At 37.3% G+C, this 25,462-nt stretch overlaps 1 protein-coding gene across 3 annotated transcripts in view; it reads left to right on the top strand.

The window, feature by feature from the left end:
* The window catches only part of LOC133632311 (semaphorin-4B-like), a 159,020-nt gene that overhangs the window by 33,292 nt on the left and 100,266 nt on the right, over window positions 1-25,462 (top strand). Inside the window, exon 2 of one of the 3 annotated variants that reach the window (XM_062024703.1) lies at window positions 7,157-7,422. The exons of the other annotated variants lie outside the window; for them this stretch is intronic. The gene's annotated coding sequence lies outside the window, so the exon portion shown is untranslated. The remainder of the gene's footprint in view (window positions 1-7,156; window positions 7,423-25,462) is intronic. 3 annotated transcript variants of the gene reach the window in all.

Here is a 25,462-nt window from a genome sequence, read left to right as displayed (position 1 = left end):
CAATATAAACTAGTATCGAATAATTATAGTTGCATATTATTTACAGATACAAATACTCCAAGACAGAAGAATATTAAAAAGTATCCAGTAACACACGTGTCCCCATCATTCAATTTACTGCATAATGCGCTTAATCTAATGAATTGTTGTGACCACTAGGTGTTCCCATAAACATTTTACCACTCCTCTTAAAAAGCATACATTTGTTATAAGGTTAGTGTTTTTGGGAATTTCACTTGATCACACCTTTTCTAACATTCCACACTACAAAATATTTCAACTATATACTATGATTTGTGCTGATATCGTACCAGATTAATATCAGCTTGCATCTAAAATCTCTTAGGCAGCGTGTTTACCGGACCTTGTGCAAAGCTCATCTACATGTTCTTCACTAAAATACAAGACAAAATCAAACTTGTGTGCTTAGTGAAGTAATTTATAAAAGGTAAACATGGTAGGCTGTAGGAAGGAGCTAGCAGCTACACAACAGCTAAACTGTGCACAAACGCACACAAGATCGTTATACATAACATAAGTGTCATTAATTGAACAATATTGCAGTCTAAAACATGACATTTGTCAATATAAACAAGTATCAAATAAATATAGTTGCATATTATTTACAGATACAAATTCCCCAAGACAGAAGAATATTAAAAAGTGTCTAGTAACACACGTGTCTGCATCATTCAATTTACTGCATCATGCTCTCAATCTAATGAATTGTTGTTACCACTAGGTGTTGCCATAAACATTTTACCACTCCTCTTCAAAAGCATATATTTGTTATAAGGTTAGTGTTTCTGGTAATTTCACTTGATCAAAACTTTTCTAACATTGCACACTACAAAATATTTAAACTCTTTACTATGATTTGTGCTGATATCGTATCAGATTAATATTGTTATCGGCCAATACTCAATTCTCCAATATCGGTATCGTATCGGGAGGGAAAAACTTGTATCGGAGCGGCCCTACTAAATATTCAATGCAAAAATGAAGATTGTGCACATGCACAAGTACATATTTAGTTTTGGGCTGTCAAAAATAACGATGGGATAAATCACATGTTTTTATCACATTAATCATGTATAGTTGCAGATTAATCATGCAATTTATTTTGAGTGTACATGCTTCTTTACATTAATGGTTACCTGAAAGGTGGCGTGGGTTGTTATGCAGTAAGTGATCAGATAAATGCATACGTCAGTGCAAAGATGAGGGAGGAAACTCCAACTGCAGAATTTCGCTGTAAAATAAACCCCGTCAAGACTTTTTTTAAAAACGTACCATGTTTTGAGCAAGTAAATGACATACATTCAAAGGCCTACTGAAATGAAATTTTCTCATTTAAACAGGTATAGCACGTCCATTCTATGTGTCATACTTGATCATTTCGCGATATTGCCATATTTTTGCTGAAAGGATTTAGTACAGAACATGGACGATAAAGTTCGCAACTTTTGGTCGCTGATTAAAAAGCCTTGCCTGTAGCGGAAGTAGTGTGACGTCACAGGTTGTGGAGCGCCTCACATCTGCACATTGTTTACAATCATGCCCACCAGCAGCGAGAGCGATTTGGACCGAGAAAGCGACGATTACCCCATTAATTTGAGCGAGGATGAAAGATTTGTGGATGAGGAAAGTGAGAGCGAAGGATTAGAGGGCCGTGGAAGCGATTCAGATACAGAAGATGCTGTGAGAGGCGGGTGGGACCTGATATTCAGCTGGGGAATGACTAAAACCGTAAATAAACACAAGACATACATATACTCTATTAGCCACAACACAACCAGGCTTATATTTAATATGCCACAAATTAATCCGCATAACAAACACCTCCCCCCTCCCGTCCATATAACCCACCAATACAACTAAAACACCCGCACAACACACTCAATCCCACAGCCCAAAGTACCGTTCACCTCCGTAAAGTTCATACAGCACATACATTTCCCCAAAGTTACGTATGTGACATGCACATAGCAGCACGCACGTACGGGCAAGCGATCAAATGTTTGGAAGCAGCAGCTGCGTACTCACGGTAGTGCGTCTGCTATCGAACTCAATGTCCTCCTGGTAAGAGTCCAGCTGGCCGCTAATACACCGCTTCCCACCTACAGCTTTCTTCTTTGCTGTCTTCATTGTTCATTAAACCAATTACAAAAGATTCACCAACACAGATGTCCAGAATACTGTGGAATTTTGCGATGAAAACAGACGACTTAATAGCTGGCCACAATGGTGTCCCAATATATCCGCTACAATCCGTGACGTCACACGCAAACGTCATCATACCGAGACGTTTTCAGCAGAATATTTTTCGAGAAATTTAAAATTGCACTTTACTAATCTAACCCGGCCGTATTGGCATGTGTTGCAATGTTAAGATTTTATCATTGATATATAAACTATCAGACTGCGTGGTCGGTAGTAGTGGGTTTCAGTAGGCCTTTCAAGTAAAACATTTTAAAAATATTTGTGTGTAACATTCTGTCAATAAAATTGCCTTTGTGTCAAGATATCGAGGTCTTTTTAGGTAATTGAAATTATGTAAATTACTGGGATTAATCATGATTAATCCAAATTGAAAATTGTGATTCATCTCGTTTAAAAAAGTAATCCTTTGCCAGCACTTTTTTATTTATCAATGGCAAACACAGGCCTGTTGTGTACATTTACCGTACTATGACCAGATGAGACATTTTTAGAATATATCCAAACATAAGCAGGATACACATAAAATATTCAAATTATGCAGTAGGTGAAGACTTGAAAGACAAGCAATTGGTGGGTCAGTGTATGTCTTAGTCACTGAATTTTCTCCTTATGAATAATTGACAAGCAAAACGATTGGCTTATTTCAGCGGTTCTCAAACTTTTTTTAATTAATTAATTTATTTTTACACCAAGTACCACCTCAGAAAACACTTGGCTTTCCAAGTACCACCATTATGACCAACATTAAAATACAGTAGTGTGGTAGGCCTAATAATTCATTAAAAACAAGGCAGTGCTTTTATTTAACAAGTATATTTAACATTTTTGGCCACTGTAACATTACACACAGTTTAAACAGTAACATTATGTTTGAATATTTAATTAAGTGATTATTTGGCGTACCACAGTTTGAGAATCGCTGGTCTATTTGAATAACATTTATAACCACAACAATTGAAAAAGTTGTCGAGAAAGAACAAGTTAAATTTTTAGTGTAGTTTATTTCGAACGTGCATCACAATCCAAAAAGAAGTAAGAAGAGGAGAGGTTACCACTCCATCTAAAAAATGTTTAGATTTTTTAAATTATATTTCATCTAACAAAAATGTAAATCTTATTTTAGCAGAAATGAAAAAACGGACCAAAACCAGATGTTTTCTCATAATTGTGACATCGGAACCGGAAGTTGCTATTTAAAGACAAGGCCGCAGACTGGCTTGTTGGTAAAAAACAGATGAAAAATGTAACACACTTCCTGCGTCCTTTTTGTCTTTACTGTGAAACCGCTCTCTGTCAATGTAATCAAGATAATGAGCGATTGATTGCGACGTCCCGCGGAATAGGATGATGGAATCAGACCTTCAGACGACCTCCGGTGCTGCGTGATAGTGTATCGATAAGATTGAAGAACACTCATCCTCCTCCCTCACTTTACTGGAAAACAAAGCTGCAGCAGGAAGCAGTTTTCCTTGAATCACTTAACCCCACCCCCCTTCTCCTCCTTCGTTTGCTAAAACACACACACATATGCTCTAGCAGACCCTCACCCACGCAATAACACACACTTTTTCAAACACTCCAAACAAACACATAAGCTCCTCCCACATCTGCACAGAGGAATGGTCAGCATGTGTGGAGAGACGCTCGCTCAGGAGGGCTTTAAAGGCAGAAAACTAGAGTTTGTAAATAATAACAATTTTTTTTTTTTTTTAAATGATAATATCGATCTGTAGTATCGACCATATATGGTTAATATCGTTACTGTCGATATTTGTATCCATACGCCCACTTTTATTTACAGTCAAGAACTGTAGCTTAGCGGTTAGCATGGCTTATTGATTGCTCCTATGGTGTGTTTAGCTATTCCTCTTCCTACTTGTCAGAAGCATAGTTTATTTACCGCCATGGAGGCGAGGATTGCTGACTTAGAAGTGACTTTGCACTGTGGAGGGACGTTAGCCGTCAGTGAGAATGCTACATTGCGTTCGTTAGCTGATCACTGGTCACAAAATGTGTCATCAACATGCATTATCACAATATAACGATGGTAATACAAGCTTTATTGTCGGCCAAATTCATATCATTTATGTCGTATGTTGTCCAAAACGCGCAACCCTACTGTGAACTCAGTGTACTTAGAAGTGTTGACATTGTAGTGGTGTTCCAAATTAATTACTGTCATTCCATACTTAGCGGAAATGATGATTGCAATATTTATCTGCTGCTTCTCTTTCTTTAATTGAGAATTGCAACCACTAAAGTTAAATAAAATCCGACCTGTTGCTTCATTAGTGGTGGTTCACCATGTGGGCCATGTCGAGTGCAGTTTGTTGCCAGACACACGGCCGTAACTCCCATTGAGAACACTGAGGTCATGTCCTCAGTATTTTTTTAAGTGACAAAAAGATGGTATGTCTGACTGCAAAATGGAATTTATATAGAGATTGTGTGCGTTGTACATCACCATGCGGAGGGTAGATCATCCTCTCTCAGTATATGATCTTTGGTCGTGCACAACTCCAACAACGAAACACAATGAAGTCCACTATTACTGTAAAAACCATCTAATCTGAAATGTGCTGTCAACATAACATTAACATTAAATCATAACGGTGTAACTAATGTTGGTTTCATCTGAATGAAATTGATGTAAAATGCTGTTGGTGTCGTGTCAGTCAGGTTCTGTTCACAGAGGTCAGCCTGCCCTGTGCTTCGCGATCAGTAGAGGGGGCGTTTAGTGTGAAGAAGCTCATTAAATTGTAAATTATTGAATGACAGGGCGCTTCATATAATATTTTACCCCAAACATTTTCCTGGCCACGTCATGCTATGTTGGGACAGATTTTGCTGTAGAACTTCAGTTGGCTCCAGCGCTCGTCTTTAGTATCTACAAACGTAATTTGCAAAGCAGAAAGTCTTGGGTTCGAGTCCCTGTCATGGTAGAAATTTTGGTAAGGTTTTTGCATTCATGTTTTAATGACTTTAAAATGGTTTAAAACGCTAAACTTCAGCATATTAATTAAAAAAAGTGGAATATTACAAAATCATGCTGATTATCAAAGATGTTAGATGAGTGACACATAGTTACACCTCAATGAAAGCTTTTGTTATTTTGGAAATTCATTGTGTTGATCAAGGTAATATTATTCATGTGGCGCTGGGATACTCATGATTTCAGCCTTTCAGGGCTCCTCTTAGACAGCCAATTTCTGACCTCGGTACTTGTCAAATTCTGGTTACGGACCTGGCCAGACGTACGATTACTATCGGATTTGTAGGGTAATTCTACCCTGTGTAGGATGTACAATCACTAACTCAAAAAATCCCATTCTGTACGATAATTTCTGCCAGTGGCAGGTTTTTTTTTCTTCCAACAAAGCTGTTAATTTATGTAAATGTAAACTGCATTATAAGCTTTTCTCTACACAGTGGTAGTGTTTTCATGTCGCCGATAGTCTTGAGCAATGACAAATATGAACAATATGATAATAATCCTCAAAATATTATTATTTTAAGCGTATAATTTGTAATTGTATTATCACGACATATGTGCATTGACTGCATTTTGCAGAACTTCTTAGTGTGAACACATATTTTGCACTCATAATGCGTCGAGTTTTAGTCTAGAAGTGTGCAAATTGAGACACTGCACCGGCTGTTTACCCTTTACTTGCCAATGGTTAAGCTGCTTGTGTCTTATTTAAGCTGTTGCTGAGTAAACTGCGAGTGAGATCCTCCCGCAGGCATTAAACTGTGAAAAGTCACACTTTCCGCTTGGACTTTTAGGGTTTAATGGTGGCTGTTTGCATTTTCTGCTGCCCGTCTGTGTTTGTCTGCAGAGTTGATCACTTATTTTGGCTTGCTTCATTACTTGTTGCACCACATGCAACATGTACATGGTTCAACAAAACAGTAGGGCTGCAACAATTAATCGAATAAATCGATTAAGTAAATAAATAAAAAATAAAAGATCTTTGATATATATTGTGTTGCTTTAATTAATTGTTTAATAAGGTAACTAATAAATAATTATAAAATCCAGACTGCATGTAGTGCCCGTCGGAACTTTAAATACGCAGACCTAGTTCCGAACGGCCGCTGCATTAGCACGCACATGAGAGCAGTTGTGTGTGGGTACTGGGATCTGTGTGGCAGCAAACATAGTGCAATTTGCTGCCTATTTCAATGTTGATGATGTAAATTTATTAGAAAAAAGAATGAATGTTATGGCAGGCAGAAAAATTGTTAATTCCTACTATTTTCCCTAAAATATGCATTGAGGCTATAAAGTGTGTTTAACCGATTTCGATTCATCTAATCAGACTAATCGATATTACTTGATTACTAAAATAATAGATAACTGCAGCCATCAACACCTATACATTACAAGTAGGGTAGACAGTATAGACTGTCAAGTAATTCAAGTATACTGAAGTATTAATATCAGGGTGGCCTTTGACTAAAATTGCTTAAATATGGTCAAAATTAACCATACATTTTTCAATTGATAATCATTTTTTAAAGATGTATTTTATTTTAACTATTTTTAAAGGAAATGGAGGGATGTTCTAAACTCCTGTTTCTATACATGTGTTTTATTGAGAATTGTGTTTTTATCTTGTTTTATTTTACTGTGTTTTAAATAATTTCTAAGTGATGGTAGAATGTTCTAAACTCCTATTTCCACGCATGTTCTATTGAGAATTGTGTTTTTATTTTGTTTTGTTGTGTTTTTAATTCTTATTGAGGGATGGGAGACTGTTGAACTCATGTTTCCATTCCAGTGTCATATTGAGGAGAATAACTATTAGCATTTCCATGCCAGTGTCCTATTTTGGTATATATATATACATATATACTGTGTATGTATATATATATATATATGTGTATATATATATATTAGGGGTGTAACGGTACATGTATTTGTATTAAGCAGCGACCGGGCTAGGACAACATGTAAAAGCCAGAGCTGGAAGACCCTCCTGCCTCGTTAAGATCTCCCGTTTGGGAACACTTTGGCTGCGCGATACAACAATGGAGGACGGAGGTTTGCGACATTGTTCAGCAGCTGCTTCTGACAACACATCAAACATGTGTTGCACCTTTCCTGCTTCCGGCTCCCAGACCGTAGTCGAGGAGCACAGGGGAGACACTCCTCCAGGGCCGATGTATTCACCCTTCACAGCTCCGGACTCCAGGGTAAATGACGAGTCCGGCGATTAGTTGCAAACAGGGCTGCAACAACTCCATCCATCCATCTTCTTCCGCTTATCCGAGGTCGGGTCGTGGGGGAAGCAGCCTAAGCAGGGAAACCCAGACTTCCCTGCAACAACTAATCGATTAAAATAGATTATAAAAATAGTTGGCGATTAATTGAGTCATTGATTCGTTAGATCTATGCTATGCGCATGCGCAGAGGCAATTTTTTATTTTATTTTATTTTTTACATTTATTTATTTATTTTTTTAAATGTTTTTTTTTTATAAACCTTTATTTATAAACTGCAACATGTACAAACAGCTGAGAAACAATAATCAAAATAAGTATGGTGCCAGTATGCTGTTTTTTTTCAATAAAATACTGGAAAGGATAGAAATGTAGTTTGTCTCTTTTATCCGATTATTAATCAAATAATCGAAGTAATAATCAACAGATTAATCGATTATCAAATTAATCGTTAGTTGCAGCCCTAGTTGCAAATCGTGGCTTTATTGAGGTCTTGCACACAGCCAATCCAACAAAACACTAGCCACTCCCCGCACTCACTCGACCGCTCCCTCACCTTGCTCGCCCACACACTCACCTCACATGCTGTCACATATTAAAGGGCCACACACGCACATACGCTACTCTCATAACAAATGCTAACCCATTTGAATAGTCACCACCGCATTCAAGCAGCCTCTCCTCGGCGAGTCAGGCAGGGCTAAAGCAATAACAAATGTTTTTATAGCAGCAGATATAAGTCCATATTGCATTAAAAACTAGATTTTTACCCACTTATATGGTGGAAGAACAATGAGCCCATATATCCTCTTACTGCCAAGTTAGCCAGGCTGGGGGGGAAGAGAAAAGTTAATCTGAGGCTGAGTTAACTTTGAAACTGTTTAATGTTGCACTTTTTATATGTAGAAGAAAAGTTTTGTCATTTTATTTAATCTGAGCAACAACTTGAGGCAGTTTAATGTTGATTAAACAACTTGAACAACTTCACTTAAACAAGTTGAAAAACTTATTGGGGTGTTACCATTTAGTGGTCAATTGTATGGAATATGTACTGTACTGTGCAATCTACTAATAAAAGTCTCAATCAGTCAATCAAAATAAGCACTTTATATGTAGAAAGGTTTTGTTAAGAAACCATTCTGAGCCTTATCTTATTTGGTTTTTATTTTATATATATTGACCACATTAACCCTGGCAATGGACCCTGTGTGTATATATGTATGTTATGCCATTGTTTACAAATTTGGTAAATAAATAACCAAAAAATGTATATTGTGTTGTTTTCTTACTGTACCGAAAATGATCCGAACCGTGACCTCTAAACCAAGGTATGTACCGAACTGAAATTTTTGTGTACCGTTACACCCCTAATGTATATACTGTATGTATATATATATATATATAGATTGAGAAACACTTTGCGGTGTATATATATATATATATATATATATATATATATATATATATATATATATATATATATATATATATATATATATATATATATATATATATATACAGTATATGTATATACACATATATAAAATAATAATAATACCTGGGATTTATATAGCGCTTTTCTAAGTACCCAAAGTCGCTTTACATGTAGAACCCATCATTCATTCACACCTGGTGGTGGTAAGCTACTTTCATAGCCACAGCTGCCCTGGGGTAGACTCACGGAAGCGTGTATTTATTATATATATGTGTGTGTGTATATATATATATATATATATATATATATATATATATATATATATATATATATATATATATATATATATATATATATATATATATATATATATATATATATATATGTATATGTGTATATATGTGTAATTAAGTTCAAATGTATTTCTTTTTAGCCCTTTGTAGTTAAATGTAAATGTATTTTTCATCAGTTTTTATGAGTACCTTTTTGTGCATTATATTTGATAAGTATATATTTTTGTGATCAGTTAAAGGCCTACTGAAACCCACTACTACCGACCACGCAGTCTGATAGTTTATATATCAATGATGAAATCTTAACATTGCAACACATGCCAATACGGCCGGGTTAACTTATAAAGTGCAATTTTAAATGACGTATGCGCGTGACGAAGTCCGAGTAACGGAAGTTATGGTACCCCGTAGAATCCTATACAAAAAGCTCTGTTTTCATTTCATAATTCCACAGTATTCTGGACATCTTTTGCAATTTTTTTAATGAACAATGAAGGCTGCAAAGAAGACAGTTGTAGGTGGGATCAGTGTATTAGCAGCGGACTACAGCAACACAACCAGGAGGACTTTGTTGGAGCGCTAGCCGCGCTAGCCGCCGACTTCACCTTGACTTCCTACGTCTCCGGGCCGCCAAACGCATCGGGTGAAGTCCTTCGTCCTTCTGCCGATCGCTGGAACGCACGTGAGCACGGGTGTTGATGAGAAAATGAGGGCTGGCTGGCGTAGGTGGAGAGCTAATGTTTTTAGCATAGCTCTGTGCAGTCCGGTTGCTAAGTTAGCTTCAATGGCGTCGTTAGCACAGCATTGTTAACCTTCGCCAGCCTGGAAAGCATTAACCGTGTATTTACATGTCCACGGTTTAATAGTATTGTTGATTTTCTATCTATACTTCCAGTCAGGGGTTTATTTCTTTTGTTTCTATATGCAGTTAAAGCAAGATGCTATCACGTTAGCTCGTAGCTAAAGCATTTCGCCGATGTATTGTCGTGGAGATAAAAGGCACTGAATGTCCATTTCGCGTTCTGGACTCTCATTTTCAAGAGGATATAGTATCCGAGGTGGTTTAAAATACAAATCTGTGATCTACAATAGAAAAAGGAGAGTGTGGAATCCAATGAGCCAGCTTGTACCTAAGTTACGGTCAGAGCGAAAAAAGATACGTCCATCGCTGCCTCTCAAGTCATTCACTGTAACGTTCCTCATCTACGAATCTTTCATCCTCGCTCAAATTAATGGGGTAATCATCACTTTCTCGGTCCGAATCTCTCTCGCTCCATTGTAAACAACGGGGAATTGTGAGGAATCCTAGCTCCTGTGACATCACGCTACTTCCGGTACAGGCAAGGCTTTTTTTTATCAGCGAGCAAAAGTTGCGAACTTTATCGTCAATTTTCTCTACTAAATCCTTTCAGCAAAAATATGGCAATATCGCGAAATGATCAAGTATGACACATAGAATGGATCCGCTATTCCCGTTTAAATAAAAAAAAATCATTTCAGTAGGCCTTTATTGTTCTTGCAGGAACTAGTTGAGATTGACTCACCAGCCTCAGCTGGTTGCAACCAAGTAGTGCAACTTTAAAGTAATTTGTCTTTCAACTATGTTACAACAGTGTTTCAGTCGCAATACAGAAGTGATGAACAGAACACCTTTGTTGTAGGCATCCCCCTCAAACAATAAGTGTCCGATATCCTATAAAACCAATCAAATTTTTGCCATGTCAGCACAATACCTATCAAAGCGTTTGGGAAGATTATTATAATGTACAAATGTGGCTCTTGTTTCTGTGCTTTCAAAGTAAAGCAGCTAGTCTTGCAGATAACACACAATATTTTTTCCAGGATTTATGTGCTTTTTATATTTTTAGGCGAAGTCTACGAGGTGTACGTTTGTCAGAAATGCTGGGATCAATTTGAACGAAGCTGAAAGCTGAAAATCTATTATGCAACAAGTTCGTCTCCAGAGAGAAATTCCTCTGTCTTGTTATTTTTTTTCCTCTCCTTTTCTGTTTTGAAAGAACTGCTGGGGGAAAAGGATAAACTCTCACTTTGGAATAAAAACAGACATTCAGCACGGCCCTGCAATGTATTTCTTTCAAAATATGCTCATTTCAGAGGATTTACTGTGTTTTATGTGTTATGTTGATGCAAAATGTAGCCGGTGCAAACAGAGGAACAGATGCTGCTCTGCTATTAGAGAACACAAAAAAGCTAATTATGATCAATTTCACAGTTAGAAGACTGACTTTGTTGTTACTGGTTATTAATCTGTGGCCGCCATCAGCCTCCATATTGCAAGGAGGGACTGCACTGTTGACATATGGCTGCCTTTATCAGCTGTTCTTTTTAATAAGACAGTCGCTTGCTACCTTGGTACACTCCTTGTACCGGATCTTAATTGATTTTTAAAAAATCCTTTTGTCTCGCTTGTCAAACCCGCTAACCAAATGAGGGCTCACGTCGATTAAACTGCAGGGATTTAATGGCTCCCTCCCCTGCTAACCTGAAGTCATGATATTGGTGCTTGCCTCCATGTGGCGCAATTAGCACAGTGACCTCACAAAAAGCCAATGTTGTATTACTGAATGGAGGCAGCAGCTTGGGGGCGTAGTTATAGTGAGAAACAACAATGGTGGAGCCATGGCATTTATTTACCCTAAACCTCAAACAAGACAGGGCGTTTATTGGGAGCAGGTGATAATTGGAGAAAGGCTTTTATTTTCGAAATTAAAAACTCATTATGTATCCTCCTGAGAGCCTTGCAGGACATTTGGGTTTTGCAGAACATGGCTATTTTTTTTTAGAAATTTGTAAATCTGGTTAAAGAAATAGACAAAAACAATAGTCAACTGAGTACACTGGTTCTTAATAGGGATGTAACAATGTCATGTCACGATAACCGTGACATGACAAAATTATCACGGTTATCATTATTATCACAGTATTGTTGAATGTTCTCAAAAAGTACTTATACACACACTGAAATCTGTTGAAATAACTAAAATAAATAGACACGCTGTTCGACAAAAGCCACTATTTTGCATGTTTTGGGTTTTTTATTCTTCACTGATAGTGTTTTAGTCTTACTATTTTATCTGTTTTAATGGCTTTGCCTTATTTGTTTTAAATGTTGGTTTGTACTGTATAGTATGATAAAATGAACTGGAAATCTCATATAAAAAATATACAACATAAGGTGACAAGAAACATGTCAATAATTATTAAAGCTAAATATGTACTGAACCAAAAATCACTTCATATTCTCTACCGCTTGCTAGTGTTACCATATCTGAGTTATTGTGCAAAAATGTGTAAATAACTACAAAAGTACACTTCATTCATTAACCGTGTTACAAAAAAAATAATTTAGATTAATAATATAATAATATTGGATATAGAGAACATTCAAACACTTAATTTTTTTAATCGAAAATATTGAAATTCCACGACATAGTGAATTTGCAAACAGCTAAAGTTATGCACAAAGCAAACTATAACCTGCTACCCAAGAACGTACAGAAAATCTTCTCAACAAAAGAAAGAAGAAATATAACCTTAGACAAAAAATTAATTGAATACATTTGTATGCACGTACAACACTTAAGACCTTTAGTATATCAGTATGTGGAATTCAATTATGGAATGGATTACGCAAAGAAATCAAACAATGTACTAATATGATCCAATTCAAGAAAGTGTTCAAATTCAGTGTTTACAAAGTACAAAGAAGAAGAAACATGATAAACATTCTGAATTTATTGATAATCTTATTTATCTCACCATATGAAATACAACTTACTTCACTAATTATCATTTATTTATTTGTTAATGTTATGACTTATGGAGTATATTGTGACTGAATTGAGAACAGGAAGTGAACAAATGAATTGATTTATGTGGACCCCGACTTAAACAAGTTGAAAAACTTATTCGGGTGTTACCATTTAGTGGGTAATTGTACGGAATAGGTACTGTACTGTGCAATCTACTAATAAAAGTTTCAATCAATTCAATCAATCAATCAAAAGTGTTAGCAACAGATATGTAATGGAAAACAGGTAGGATTAAATACGCTCTGCTTCTTCCTACTTCTTTGTGAACAGGTTGAAAAGAGAAACTGGAAATTGTGATGTATCATGTTGTATATTATTATTGTTTATTATTTCTGGCGGTCATTGTGGTGTCTTACTCTGTTCAGCGGTCCTTGAACACACCGTGAAAACACCTTTGTCTCGTATTCCTCTGAGTATAGAACGATCACTCTAAGCTAAGAGAGCACAGCATTTAAATTCAATGTGCACAAGTGAATAGCTTAGTTGCTCAGACAGCAATTTATTTATATGCGTTTAGATTGGGGTATGCCGTTTCCTAATGGCGAAAGACATTAATGTTTCTTGTTTTAATGTTAGCATTTAAGCTGGAGAGCTAAAGTCTGTAAAAAGAAAAGTGTTAATTATCTCTTATCCAAGTGAATCAATTCAAAACTGCTAAGATGCTTGGTTATAAATTGAAAAAGACAATAAATGGGCAAAAACTAATGTTAGTTAGACATGATATCTTTCGGGAAAAGTTTTGGGTACACTATAAACCTAAATAGGACGGTCGTTTAGATATACGACCATAAATCTATTACAATGACGGCGTTCGAAGCGATAGCAAAAGAGCAACGAACTCTATGGGCCTTTGATTGGACAAGGCCACAATGCCGCTAAACCAAACTAAAACATGTAGGACATGTTGACTCACCACTGAACAAAAATTTTGCAGAGACAAAGCATAATTGTATTCATGATGAATTTAGTCATCAAAGTAGAAGAAGAAAACACAACAACGACGGTGATGATCAGCTACTGAAGTGACCGGTTGCCATAACATTGTGGCCCTCATCTAGTCATTCTGGCCATAAATAACTGCGTATGCCAGGGGCTATCCCTGGATGTAAATTCCAAAACATAGGTTTTTTTTTGCCACTGACTGTTTTCTGCTCGTTCGTCCATTGACGTCACTCGCATACGTCATCATACATAGATGTTTTCAACCGGAAGTTTAGCAGGAAATTTAAAATTGCACTTTATAAGTTAACCCGGCCGTATTGGCATGTGTTGCAATGTTAAGATTTCATCATTGATATATAAACTATCAGACTGCGTGGTCGGTAGTAGTGGGTTTCAGTAGGCCTTTAACTGATCACAAAAATATATACTTATCAAATATAATGCACAAAAAGGTACTCATAAAAACTGATGAAAAATACATTTACATTTAACTACAAAGGGCTAAAAAGAAATACATTTGAACTTAATTATATATGTTTTTTTAAGTAAACTGACAATAAAATCAATGTGCAAATGGAAAACACAGCTTCACCACTTGTCATATTTTTTGCGCTTACTGCCACAAGTGGTGGAAAAGTGTATTACAACTGAGTAATTTTTGGCGGTCTCTAGGGGGCCCTCACAGCCTGACAATGGGCCCCAGGCCCAATGGTTGAGAAACACTGGTTTACATGAAAAAATTAAATTGACCAGCCGTGTAAATATAGTCTTAATCCATAGAACTGAACGTTTTTTTTGGGTTTTTTTACCCGCTTCTAATTAGAGACCCCAAAGTTTATTTGCTCTTGTAAACCATACACCCAATGACGACAGTAGACTTGAAAGTTATTGAATATAGACGTTAAAGGCCTACTGAAACCCACTACTACCGACCACGCAGTCTGATAGTTTATATATCAATGATGAAATCTTAACATTGCAACACATGCCAATACGGCCGGGTTAACTTATAAAGTGCAATTTTAAATTTCCTGCTAAACTTCCGGTTGAAAACGTCTATGTATGATGACGTATGCGAGTGACGTCAATCGTTGAACCGGAAGTATTGGTACACCATTGAATCCAATACAAAAAGCTCTGTTTTCATCTCAAAATTCCACAGTATTCTGGACATCTGTGTTGGTGAATCTTTTGCAATTTGTTTAATGAACAATGAAGACTGCAAAGAAGAAAGTTGTAGGTGGGATTGGTGTATTAGCGGCGGACTACAGCAACACAACCAGGAGGACTTTGAGATGGATAGCAGACGCGCTAGCCGCCGACCTCACCTTGACTTACTCCGTCTCCGGGCCGCCGACCGCATCTATGATCGTCGCTCCGTCGATCGCTGGAACGCAGGTGAGCACGGGTGTTGATGAGCAGATGAGGGCTGGCGTAGGTGGATAGCTAATGTTTTTAGCATAGCTCCGTGAGGTCCCGTTGCTAAGTTAGCTTCAATGGCGTCGTTAGCAACAGCATTGTTAAGCTTAGCCAGCCTGGAAAGCATTAATCGTGTATTTACATGTCCATGGTTTAATAGTATTGTTGATTTTCTGTCTATCCTTCCAGTCAGGGGTTTATTTCTTTTGTTTCTATCTGCATTTAAGCCCGATGTGCTATCACGTTAGCTTCGTAGTTAAAGAGCTTCGCCGATGTATTGTCGTGGGGATAAAAGTCACTGTGAATGTCCATTTTGCGTTCTCGACTCTCATTTTCAAGAGGATATAGCAGGGGTCACCAACCTTTTTGAAACCAAGGGCTACTTCTTGGGTACTGATTAATGCGAAGGGCTACCAGTTAGATACACACTTAAATAAATTGCCAGAAGTAGCCAATTTGCTCAATTTACCTTTAACTCTGTTATTATTAATAATTAATGATATTTATCTTTGTGGAAACACTGATCATCTTAATGATTTCTCACAATAAATATATATAGAAACAGATAAATATCAATATGCAACACTTTATTTTTATATTTTCTCTAAGTGCACATTTTTCAAATTGAACATTTTCAAATGATCACTTCTAAGACAGTCTTGTGAAATCACAATATCCCATTTTAACTAGCTAGCCACTAACATTTTTTAACAAATCATGAATTACTTTGCACCATGTTTGTACAAATAATAACTCATGTAAAATACAAAAGTAAACTCTCAAATTTTTAAATCATGTCACACTTTGAACTGGACACCAAATCTGTTATCTGTTTCTTTGTCAGTTAGTGGGAAGCCTGGCATTGCATGCTGTTAACTAGTTTGTTGTACTCTGGTGTGTAACTTGACACTGCAACTCTGAGTGAGTCTTGCAGATGTGCATCAGTGAGGCGTGTTCTGTGTTTGTTCTTGATGAAGTTCATGTCAGAAAAGGCTGATTCACAAAGATAAGATATTTCCTCATTGTTTGCAGAACCTTCTTAATCTTTTGGACATATTTTCACAGCAATCTGGCCTTAAGCTTAATTATGATAAATGTAAAATATTAAGGATTGGAAATCTAAAGGGAACATCCTTTCGAATGGAATGCAAAGTGCCTGTTTTGTGGACAGATGGACCAGTTAACATACTTGGTGTTGTTGTCCCAGAAAATCTGGAAGATCTAGGCTCAGTAAATTATGATAATCGACTAAGAAAGCTGGACAAAATTATGCAATTATGGAAAGGGAAATCCCTAACCTTGTATGGTAAAATGTCTATTGCCAACTCGTTAATTATTCCTCAATTTATTTATTTGTTTTTGTCATTACCAGCTCCATCACAAAACTTTTTTAAGATTTATGAGCGGAGGGTCTTCGATTTTGTCTGGAACGGCAAACCAGAAAAGATTAAAAGAAAGGTTTTGTACAAAGAGTATGAATATGGGGGCCTGAAACTTCTCAACCTTGAAGCTATGTGTCTGTCTTTAAAAGCATCTATTGTTCCAAAGATGTATTTAAACATTGAGTGGTACACAAATGTCCTGTTGGACAAAAAACATGTACTGTATCAAAAGAAATTGTATCCTTTTTTACAAGTGATCCCCTCCCAGAGAGTCTGCTGGGAAACATGGCGGGGTTCATAAAGGAAACAATCCACTCATAGTGGTGTTTTCAATTGTATGTGCCAGAAAAAAGAGACGATATTTTGCAGCAGTTAATATGGATGAACTCTAATATTGTAATAGATGGAAAGCCTTTCTTTTGGAAAAATATGTTTGAAAGAGGAATCATTTTTGTCAATGATATTATCAATGAGAATGGTAAAATTATGTATTATGATGAATTTAGAGCTATGTATGGTGATGCTTGCTCAAGCTTTTCATTTTATCAACTAACTGGAGTAATTGGGAAAAGATGGAAACAAATAATTAATTATGGAACTACTAAATTATTAGTTTGTAAACCTCTAATAAGAAATTCTAGTTGGCAAAAAGGAACTAAAATAAATAGAAAAATATATATTTTTTATTTAATAAAGAAATCTTTGAAGGCTGCCTCATACAACACAAATGGAAAATGGGAGGACTTTTTTGACTGCCCGTTGCCATGGGATGCCATATTCAAACTAATCTATAAAACCACTATCGATGTGCAAAATCGTTATTTTCAAATTAAAATTATTTATAACTTCTTACCCACAGGGAAAATGTTAAAATTATGGAATATGACAGAGTCAGATGATTGCCGATTTTGTTGTCAGGAGCCTGAATCCACCCTGCATTTGTTTTGGTATTGTCATATTGTGTCTTTGTTTTGGGTGGAAGTTGAAAAAATGTGTTTAAGGATTGGTTTGTTTATGAAGCTTAATGTGGTTTCTGTTATTTTAGGAGAGTTCATTGACAATCATGATTTAGTCAATTTAATTATAGTACTCGGTAAAATGTTTATTTTTAAGGCCAAAAAAAGATATTCACTTAGTATTACTTTCTTTAAAACATTTATTCAGTATTTTCTAACTTTAGAAAGTTACATGGTTGAAAACGATAACGATGCCAAAAAACATTTAAAAAAAGATGAGAAGTCCTCAAAGACTTATTTTGAAAGTATAATTATGTTTATAGATTATATGATATCTGTTGTTGTGTTCCCTAATTTGAGTGACCTGGACATAATCTGGACTGTACATAAATGCTTATTTTGAAAATGTAATTTTGTTTATAAATTATATGCAATCTGTTGTGTTCCCTAATTTTTTTCTGTGTACATGAATGAAGGTGTGTGTTGCTGAGTCCGACTTGGACATTATCTGGACTGGGCCTGGTTTAAAAAACCCTTTAAACGAATCTAATTTCATTGACAACCTGGTCTGTTGAAGATAAGGCCCTTTTTTTAAAAATAAAATAAAATAAGATAAATAAATAAATAAAAACCATTTTCTTGGATAAAAAAGAAAGTAAAACAATATAAAAATAATTACATAAAAAATAGTAATTAATGAAAATGTTAGTGGACCAGCAGCCTATACAATCATGTGTGCTTCAGGGACTGTGTCCCTTGCAGATGTGTTGTCTATGTTGTGGGAACCAGAATATTGGTAGCAGAAAGAAATAACCCCTTTTGTGTGAGTGGGTGTGGATGAGTGTGCATGGGGGAGGTTGTTTGGGTTGATGCACTGATTGAAAGTGTATCTTGTGTTTTTTCTATGTAGATTTAAATTAAAAAAATTTAAATCTTTTTACATTTTTTATTTATTTAATTTTTTTTAATTTTTTATTTATTTATTTTTTTAGAACAGGCCCGCAGGCGACTCATCTGGTCCTTACGGGCGACCTGGTGCCCGCGGGCACCGCGTTGGTGACCCCTGGGATATAGTATCCGAGGTGGTTTAAAATACAAATCTGTGATCCACAATAGAAAAAGGAGAAAGTGTGGAATCCAATGAACCTTGTACCTAAATTACGGTCAGAGCGAAAAAAGATACGTCTTGCATTGCACTCTAGTCCTTCACTCTCACGTACCTCATCCACGAATCTTTCATCCTCGCTCAAATTAATGGGGTAATCGACGCTTTCTCGGTCCGAATCGCTCTCGCTGCTTTGTAAACAATGGGGAAATGTGAGGAGCCTTTCAACCTGTGACATCACGCTACTTCCGGTACAGGCAAGGCTTTTTTTATCAGCGACCAAAAGTTGCAAACTTTATCGTCAATGTTCTCTACTAAATCCTTTCAGCAAAAATATGGCAATATCGCGAAATGATCAAGTATGACACATAGAATGGATCTGCTATGCCCGTTTAAATAAAACAAATTCATTTCAGTAGGCCTTTAATTGTACCAGGTTTATCAGAACTGGATACAATGACAGGCACAGCCTCCCAAGTGTATCTGCCCTTTCTATCGACTCACTGCTACTTAAAATGGGTCACCGGGTTAAAACGTGCAAAGTGTCTTCCAAACCCCGGAGAAGTACAATAAACAAACACGATTAGTTTAATCTACTTTCCTCAGAGTTCCCAGAATAAATAGCCGCCATTTTTAAATGTCTATTAAAGGATTTACTTCTAAGTGTTTTTTCGGGTAAGAGATACTGTGCTCAAGTGGGATTGTGGGAAAGGATGTCAGAAATGAAATTAATCTGTTCCTGAGTCAAAAGGTGGCTATCAGAAAACAGCGTCTTGATAATAAATTTGGATTTAGGTTAGGTCATGGTTTGTTTGTTTTGAAACTTATATGGCCATAGAAATATGCTCATTTTCAGTATCCTGCATTCTTAGTAGTATTGTCCTTGACAAATAATAATATTTGTGGTCATTTTAATTAGTAGGAGCATGTTTGTTAGGGCAGCACGGTGGAAGAGGGGTTAGTGCGTCTGCCTCACAATACGAAGGTCCTGAGTAGTCGTGAGTTCAATCCCGGCCTCGGGATCTTTCTGTGTGGAGTTTGCATGTCCTCCCCGTGACTGCGTGGGTTCCCTCCGGGTACTCCGGCTTCCTCCCACCTCCAAAGACATGCACCTGGGGATAGGTTGATTGGCAACACTAAATTGGCCCTAGTGTGTGAATGTGAGTGTGAATGTTGTCTGTCTATCTGTGTTGGCCCTGCGATGAGGTGGCGACTTGTCCAGGGTGTACCCCGCCTTCCGCCCGATTGTAGCTGAGATGGGCTCCAGAGACCCCCGCGACCCCGAGGGGAGTGGGCGGTGGAGAATGGATGGATGGATGTTTGTTAGTGGATTATCATTTTATTTTGTGGTCTCTAAAGTCCTTTGGTGTTTGGTTACATGTGCGTGCATGGAGCTGCATGTCAACAATAGACTGTCATGTGTAATGCTATGTTGTAGTGCACCATAGTATGTACTTTAAGGGATAAGTGTGCATATAAGTGTACTGTTATGGCCTATATTTATGTTTGTCTCTTGTTTGACTTACGGCCATTTACCGTAAAGCCTCAGCATGCACCAGAGATGCAGCAGGATGCAAGGCAGTAGCCGCCAATCAATCAAAAGGAAGATGATATTAATGAATAATAAATGATACATAAAGGAAGCGACAATCCCCTTTGGGGTGTTTCACGCAGCATGCATTTCGTTTCAATTAGCAGAGCTATTGATTGTAAGCAAAGTTTGGTTTGGACCACAATGTACTACGAGCAGGAAGCAGTCATAGAATCGTATTATTTCATGTGTATTTAACTTAATCTTGGGAAAAGTCCCAAACATTCAATACTAAAAATAAGCACATTAATATTAGCTTACTTTGTTGATGTGCCTTAGCTCTGGATGCTGCAATATTGTTGTGGAAGTCTCTCTCTCTATTGGGTTCTCCTGACGCTGACAAAGCTTCACGCTAGTCCGGATGTCTGGTGTTCACAATGTCCCTTTATTGGCAGCGCACACACGCTATGATAGCACACAACTTTTCAGTCTTGCTCTGTGACTTTTCAGTCTTTCTGGTCGTGTTCTTTTCGTACTCTAGTGCGCGTGTGTCTGTGCATTAGCAACTTCAACCTCCCCTCCTGTGTCTCGGCCCAGCTGCTGCTAATAAGCATGGCAGGTGATTGGATGATCAGCCCCAGCTAGATAATCCAATCACCTGCCAGCTGTGCTTCGAGGCCGGTCCTTACACACCCCGCTCCACGGCAGGCCCGCAGACCACGCCCCCCTCCACAATTGTACTCCACTTGGCTGCAGCGGTCCAGTTTCTTGATGCCCACAGTCTCCTCTTGCATAAAATGTGTCTTCTTAGATAGCTAAATACTGTGCAGATGACCCTTCTCTGTTTTGTTTTTGCTCCAGTATTATACTCCACAGTCTCCATTTTGCGGCAGCGGTCCTTTTTCTTGCTACCCACAGTCTCCTTTTGGATAAAATATGTCTCCTAGGAGAACTAAACACTGTACAGGAGACCCTCCAGTGTTTTGTTTTTTTGTCGTTGCAGTATTATACTCCACAGTCTCCATTTTGCTGCAGCGCTCTGTTGCTCCTGCTACCCACAGTCTTCTCTTGGATAAAATGTATCTCCTTAAGGAACTAAATACTGCAGGAGACCTTCCTTCCTCCATTGTTTTGTTTGTTGCTGCAGTATTATACTCCACAGTCTTCACTTGGCTGCAGTTATCCGTTTTCTCGATGCCCTTGTTTTTCTTTTGGATAAAGTGCATCGTCTTACTACAAGTTAATCACAGGACACCCTCATTCACTCTGGATATTTATTGATCCAGCCAGATAACTATTTAATACAGTTAGCTAGCTATACTTTGTTTCAGTATGATACAATTGCAACAATATGTCCTATATCTGACATTTCAAGTTTTGTGGTTGTTTAATGTGTATTTAACTTTGTAACTAACCCATGTAGCTTGCTAGTAGTTCGCTACTGTTGACTCAATGCTTAAAATGTAGTAAAATAGCAATACTGTAATATGACTATTATGATTTACAATTTATTATACCCACCCAAGAAGGCTATATTACTCAGTTCCTTTTATATGTGTTCTACTACTAACTACAACAACTACTATCACTTTGTACAACTAGCTAGTAGGGATGTCCGATAATGGCTTTTTGCAGATATCCGATATTCCGATATTGTCCAACTCTTTAATTACCGATACCGATATCAACCGATACCGATATCAACCAATACCGATATCAACCGATACCGATATATACAGTCGTGGAATTAACACTTTATTATGCCTAATTTGGACAACCAGGTATGGTGAAGATAAGGTCCTTTTTTTTAAAAATAACAAAATAAAATAAGATAAATAAATTAAAAACATTTTCTTGAATAAAAAAGAAAGTAAAACAATATAAAAACAGTTACATAGAAACTAGTAATTAATGAAAATGAGTAAAATTAACTGTTAAAGGTTAGTACTATTAGTGGACCAGCAGCACGCACAATCATCAATCAATCAATCAATGTTTATTTATATAGCCCTAAATCACAAGTGTCTCAAAGGGCTGTACAAGCCACAACGACATCCTCGGTACAGAGCCCACATACGGGCAAGGAAAACTCACCCCAGTGGGACGTCAATGTGAATGACTATGAGAAACCTTGGAGAGGACCGCATATGTGGGTAACCCCCCCCCCCCCCCTCTAGGGGAGACCGAAAGCAATGGATGTCGAGTGGGTCTGACATAATATTATCATGTGTGCTTACGGACTGTATCCCTTGCAGACTGTATTGATATATAATGTAGGAACCAGAATATTAATAACAGAAAGAAACAACCCTTTTGTGTGAATGAGTGTGAATGAGTGTAAATGGGGGAAGGAGGTTTTTTGGTTTAGTGCACTAATTGTAAGTGTATCTTGTGTTTTTTATGTTGATTTAATAAAAAACCAAACAAAACCAAAAAACGATACCGATAATAAAAAAAACGATACCGATAATTTCCGATATTACATTTTAAAGCATTTATCGACATCTCTACTAGCTAGCTAAGATGGTAAATACAGTAGCTAATTAGTATAAAATGTATATCGCTATACAATATACAGTATATACAGATTACTAGCTAAATGCAAGTATGGCTGTCATTTTAGTTAAGTTGCAGTTAACTAACTACCTATGTAGCCCTGTAACTTGCTAGTAGTTAGTGATACCTACTGTCAACATTTTGTAAAAATAGCAATAATATGACATATTTTATGGTCTCTTCCTTACTTTGTTCCCTATTATATTCTGTTTTATTTATTAATTTCCTACCTAGTTACAGTGGAAGAGGGGTTAGTGCGTCTGCCTCACAATACGGAGGTCTTGGGTTTGATCCTGCGCTCGGGATCTTTCTGTGCGGAGTTTGCATGTTCTCCCCGTGACTGCATGGGTTCCCCCCGGGTACTCCGGCTTCCTCCCACCTCCAAAGACATGCACCTGGGCATGGTTTGATTGGCAACACTAAATTCGCCCTAGTGTGTGAATGTGAGTGTGAATGTTGTCTGTCTATCTGTGTTGGCCCTACGATGAGGTGGTGACTTGTCCAGGGTGTACCCCGCCTTCCGCCCGATTGTAGCTGAGATAGGCTCCAGCACCCCCCGCGACCCCGAAAAGGGACAAGCGGTAGAAAATGGATGGATGGAGTTTCTACTGTACTTGTTTTTCCCTTTTTCTTAAAATATATTGCAAAATACAGTAATGAGCTAGCACAAAGGCTAGCTTGTAAAAAAAAAAAAAAGAAGTTATTTATGGATACATCAATTTATTATCAAGGATAAACGATGGTAGTCACGCAAGTTTGACTTTAAAAGCGACATGTGTCATCTTGTATAAAAGCTTTGTCAAATGTTTTGTACTCTGCTGCCTGTGATGTCATCATGACGCTCTCCCTCCCTCTCATCCTTTCTCATCTATTCTTTTACATCCGACCTTGCTCTATACCAGACGTGCTGACTCATGCTTTGACGCGCAAAGTCATCAATGATGATGCGTTTACGGGCAGTCAATTGCCGGCTGGCTGGCATGACTGCAGCAAGGAGGGGTTTCAGTTTATTTTTAACCCAGTGGTGATTTATTTAGGTGTAGGAGTCTGCTGGAATACAACTCTTGACTCCGTATTCTCACCTGTCTTCTTCCCAAATGGATCAGACGTCATGTTTCTTCGTGTTGTTACGACCCATTCTGTGAAGACTTGTAGATGGATGTTATTCCATGGATTCTAAGACCGAGGTTTTTCCTTGCCTCTGTCGTCAAAGTGCTTGCTCATGTGGGGTTTTAGATAATTGTGTTAATGTACGAAGAGTGTAGTTCCAGACATGGCGCTATAAAAATAAACGTGATTTGACTACAGTAAATTCCGTACTGTAAGCCAGTACTTTTTTCCTACACTTTGAAACCAGCGGCTTATAAGACAGTGCAGCTAATTTATGGATTTTTTTTTTTGCTAATTGCCATTATGTTTTGAGTATAATAGTTTTTATTAAACCCAAGCATAGGACTGAAATGGTGTGTTATTGTTTCTGCTCTGGTGCCATCTTTTGGACAAGTTTGCTCAGTGCAGGTGCTGCGAGTTGTAAATGTACTTCCTGTTTTGCTTTGAACTCGAAAGTAAAAACGTCCATAGCGTTTCTACCTGTATGGATTCTTAATTCATAACACCATGTAACGTTTGTAAATTTTACAATTTAAGTAAAACAATTCTTAGTTACTAAATGTACTTACATATCTACAAGTGTCTGTGTTAGTATTAATAACTTACAATGCCGTTCTTTTTGTATTGTTTCAGTCTCACTAAATTCTCAGTAAATTTACAAAAACGTCACCGGGAATTTATTGAGTCTGTCTGTTTAGCTGATTGAAGAGATAGCTTCTGCAGCTAGTGGGTCGATGACCATGATTTCTGTTTTGTTTGATCAGCCGTTTTACTGCTGCATTACAGACACCGTTTGGAAACAATTAAGATTGTGTAGCGGGGCACTAATCGTTCTCATCACCAGATTGGGGATTGGTGGATAGGTCGGATCAGACCAGTTATAAGGGGACACACTTCCGGGGGAAAAGAGTTGTTGTTGTTGTTGTTGTTGTGGAAAGAAGTCTGATAATAAACTCACCGGCTCAGAACTTCTGCTCTCTCGCCTCATTATCTTGACTCCCACAATATGTAAATAAACATTTACAAAATATTCATGCGTAAATAACTAATTTCACAACATATGTATCTGCGGCTTACAGTCCGGTGCAGGTAATATATGGAAAATATATTTTTATTCTAAAAATGTTGAGGGTGCGACTTATATCCTCTATAGTCCAAAAAATATAGCATATTGGGGAAGCTCTAAAGTCGAACTCTACCAAGATGGCTACCTTTCACTTTTAAATTGATACGGTACCAATTCTCGCTACCGGCAATCAATGCTGGTACTCAACAGAACCAATTATCATCAGTTTTGTGTGTGTTCAAATGTTTTAATAAATGTTAATTGTTGAAAAAAATTATGTGCCATTTAACACTGAGCTGTGCTTTACAGTCTTTCCATCTTGTTTTCTTACATTTCTTTGTCTCATTTGCAAGTATTGTTTTGTACTGTACTGAATTATATAGTA

The sequence above is a fragment of the Entelurus aequoreus genome, linkage group LG02, assembly GCF_033978785.1.
Source record: "Entelurus aequoreus isolate RoL-2023_Sb linkage group LG02, RoL_Eaeq_v1.1, whole genome shotgun sequence".
In the NCBI taxonomy this organism is placed as follows: Eukaryota; Metazoa; Chordata; class Actinopteri; order Syngnathiformes; family Syngnathidae; genus Entelurus; species Entelurus aequoreus.
This window is presented reverse-complemented; position numbering and strand designations above follow the sequence as displayed.